The following is a 4,391-nucleotide window of genomic DNA, read 5'->3' as shown; positions in this document are numbered from 1 at the left end:
AACTCTATAAGGTGGCGGACAAGTCCTCTACCTCGGCAAGGTTAGCCTTCCCTCATCTCATTTATCACCTCTGTAATTCAGTTGGAATTAACATAGAGGGAGACATCCTCATTGATGAGGACAAGCCCATCACTAAGAAAAGGATGGAGCAAACAAGAGATCCCACTCATAGACATGAGCATGAGGAAATTCCTCATCATGAAATCCCTGAGATGCCTCAAGGGATGCACTTTCTCCCACAAAACTATTGGGAGCAAATCAACACCTCCCTAGGAGAATTGAGTTCTAACATGGGACAACTAAGGGTGGAGCACCAAGAGCATTCCATCCTCCTCCATGAAATTAAAGAAGATCAAAGAATCATGAGAGAGGAGCAACAAAGGCAAGGAAGAGACATTGAGGAGCTCAAGAAATCCATAAGATCTTCAAGAGGAAGAACAAGCCGCCATCACTAAGGTGGACCCGTTCTTTAATCTCCTTGTTCTTTACTTTCCTATTTTTCGAATTTTTTATGCTTATGTTTATCTATGTTTGTGTCTTATGATCATTAGTGTCTAAGTGTCTATGCCTTAAAGCTATGAAAATGAATCCATCACCTTTCTTAAATGAAAAATATTTTTGATTGAAAAAGAAAAAGAAGTGCATGAATTTCAAATTTTAAAACAGTTTAATTATGTTGATGTAGTGGCAATGCTATTGTTTTTCTGAATGAATGCTTGAACAGTGCATATTTTTGAATTTGATTGTTTATGAATGTTAAAAATTGTTGGCTCTTGAAAGAATGAAAGGAAAAGAAGAAATGTTATCTGATGATCTGAAAAATCATAAAATTGATTCTTGAAGCAAGAAAAAGCAGTGAAAAGCTTGCAGAAAAAAAAAAGAGGCGAAAAAAAAAGAAGAGAAAAGAAAAAGAAAGAAAAAGAAAAGCAAGCAGAAAAAGCCAATACCCCTTTAAACCAAAAGGCAAGGGTGATAAAAAGGATCCAAGGCTTTGAGCATCAGTGGATAGGAGGGCCCACAGGAATAAAATCCTAGCCTAAGCGGCTAAACCAAGTTGTCCCTAACCATGTGCTTGTGGCGTGAAGGTGTCAAGTGAAAACTTGAGACTGAGCGGTTAAAGTCGAGGTCCAAAGCAAAAAGAAGAGTGTGCTTAAGAACCCTGGACACCTCTAATTGGGGACTCTAGCAAAGCTGAGTCACAATCTGAAAAGGTTCACCCAGTTATGTGTCTGTGGCATTTATGTTTCCGGTGGTAATACTGGAAAACAAAGTGCTTAGGGCCACGGCCAAGACTCATAAAGTAGCTGTGTTCAAGAATCAACATACTTAACTAGGAGAGTCAGTAACACTATCTGGATTCTGAGTTCCTATAGATGCCAATCATTCTGAACTTCAAAGGATTAAGTGAGATGCCAAAACTGTTCAGAAGCAAAAAGCTAAAAGCCCCGCTCATCTAATTAATACTGATCTTCATAGATATTTTTGGAATTCATTGTATATTCTCTTCTTTTTATTTTATTTTCAGTTGCTTGGGGACAAGCAACAATTTAAGTTTGGTGTTGTGATGAGCGGATAATTTATACGCTTTTTGGCATTGTTTTTAGTATGTTTTTAGCATGTTCTAGTTAGTTTTTATTATATTTTTATTAGTTTTTATTTAAAATTCACTTTTCTGGACTTTACTATGAGTTTGTGTGTTTTTCTGTGATTTCAGGTATTTTCTGGCTGAAATTGAGGGACCTGAGCAAAAATCTAATTCAGAGGCTGAAAAGGACTGCAGATGCTGTTGGATTCTGACCTCCTGCACTCGAAGTGGATTTTCTGGAGCTACAGAAGCCCAATTGGCGCGCTCTTAATTGCGTTGGAAAGTAGACATCCTGGGCTTTCCATCAATATATAATAGTCCATACTTTGCCTGAGATTTGATGGCCCAAACTGGCGTTCAAAGTCAGCTCAAGAATTCCCAGCGTTAAACGCCGGAACTGGCACCAAAGTGGGAGTTAAACACCCAAACTGGCACAAAAGCTGGCGTTTAACTCCAGAAAAAGTCTCTACACGAAAATTCTTTAATGCTCAGCCCAAGCACACACCAAGTGGGCCCGGAAGTGGATATTTACGTCATTTACTCATTTTTGTAAACCCTAAGCTACTAGTTCTCTATAAATAAGACATTTTGCTATTGTATTTGGAGACGAATCTTGGAGTAGTTCTATGCTACCTTAGATCATGTTTTGGGGCTGGCCTCATGGCCATGCCTAGACCATGTTCTTATGTATTTTCAACGGTGGAGTTTCTACACACCATAGATTAAGGTGTGGAGCTCTGCTGTACCTCGAGTATCAATGCAATTACTATTGTTCTTCTATTCAATTCAGCTTGTTCTTGTTCTAAGATATCACTTGTTCTTCAACTTGATGAATGTGATGATCCGTGACACTCATCATCATTCTCACCTATGAACGTGTGCCTGACAACCACCTCCGTTCTACCTTCGATTGAGTGTTTATCTCTTGGATTCCTTAATCAGAATCTTCGTGGTATAAGCTAGAATTGATGGCGGCATTCTTGAGAATCCGAAAGGTCTAAACCTTGTCTGTGGTATTCTGAGTAGGATTCAAGAATTGAATGACTGTGACGAGCTTCAAACTCGTGATTGTGGGGCGTTAGTGACAGACGCAAAAGAATCACTGGATTCTATTCCGACATGATCGAGAACCGACAGATGAATAGCCGTGCTGTGACAGAGTGCGTTGAACATTTTTACTGAGAGGACAGGATTGTAGCCACTGACAACGGTGATGCCCAACATAGAGCTTGCCATGGAAAAGGAGTAAGAAGGATTGGATGAAGACAGTAGGAAAGCAGAGAGACGGAAGGGACAAAGCATCTTCATACGCTTATCTGAAATTCTCACCAATGAATTACATAAGTATCTCTATCTTTATTTTATGTTTTATTTATCTTTTAATCATTCATCATCCATAACCATTTGAATCCGCCTGACTGAGATTTACAAGATGACCATAGCTTGCTTCATACCAACAATCTCCATGGGATCGACCCTTACTCGCGTAAGGTTTATTACTTGGACGACCCAGTGCATTTGCTGGTTAGTTGTGCGAAGTTGTGATAAAGAGTTGAGATTACAATTGTGCATACCATGTTGATGGCGCCATTGATGATCACAATTTCGTGCACCACCATTATAGAAAGAAGAAACGAAAAGGGATAAACTAGAAAAGAGGAACTATCCTTTGGAAGTCATGGTCAGTCAAACAGGAAGAAAGAATTTCGAAGAGAGTAGAATATCGAAAAGTGCAGCAGAAATTAAGACAGCCCACTAACTTAGTGGGCAAATTAAGAAATATAACCGTTCTAAAACCTCGAAGACCCAAAACGCCAAAAAGGGGGTAATTAATGAAGCACGATTCACCACACTTTCTTGAAAATAAAAACTTCCCACCAAAACCATTACGCTTCTATTTTTCTGGCTCAAGAAAAAGCCTAAAAATACAAAATACAAATTCCGAGAACACACAAAACAAAAAACCTTGCCCGTCAACTGACGTCTACGGACAAGCTTGGGGGCTATGACGTGTACCCCTCAAATATCGGCAATCACCCTCTCCTCTAACCGACCAAATATCTCAGCCCTGAACAAACCCCAACCATAACTCAGTCAAAGTCACATGTAAGTCAGAACTTATCTTCGGCCCGTTACTAACAGACGAACACCACCGAGAATATCGCAACAAACCCAAAAGAACAAAACCCCCGCTCACCTATAAAACGGAACCAGGCAAACTCAAAGTCCCAGGTTACGAGACACTCTCACTTTTACTTACTCATCTCATCTCGAATACTTTTTTAACTTGAGCGTCGGAGTGCTCTTTGCAGGTGCTCCCACCGCCGTGTTTCATCAGAGCCGAGGATAACTCCAAGCATACCCTCGAGGCGACCTATAGCTCCTCCCTGAGACGGACAGCCTCGCTTGAAGACATACACCTCGGCTGAAGTTGAACGGAACATAAGGTATATTCAAAATCTGAGTAAAATGTAATTTGTGTTGTTTTTAGTTGTATATAATTTGGAATACTTAATGGTAATTATGATTTGTGATGAATAGCATTTTTTATTTTATTATGTTAAAACTTATTATGTATTTATTATTTATGTACATTTTGATTTTCTTTAATTATAGACAAATTATTATGTAAAATTATAAAATTTTAAATTTTATTAATCTTAAAATAATTAAATTTAAAAATTTAAAATTATATAATAAATTTTTAATAATCTTATTTTATATTTAATTAAATCCGTCAACTAGGCTTTAACTCTATTTGAACGATTGAACCAATCAGTTTTTTTGTTCAACCTTCCAAATTTGT

This window comes from Arachis hypogaea, chromosome 15 (assembly GCF_003086295.3).
Source record: "Arachis hypogaea cultivar Tifrunner chromosome 15, arahy.Tifrunner.gnm2.J5K5, whole genome shotgun sequence".
Classification (NCBI taxonomy): Eukaryota; Viridiplantae; Streptophyta; class Magnoliopsida; order Fabales; family Fabaceae; genus Arachis; species Arachis hypogaea.
Note: the sequence above shows the minus strand (reverse complement) of the source record.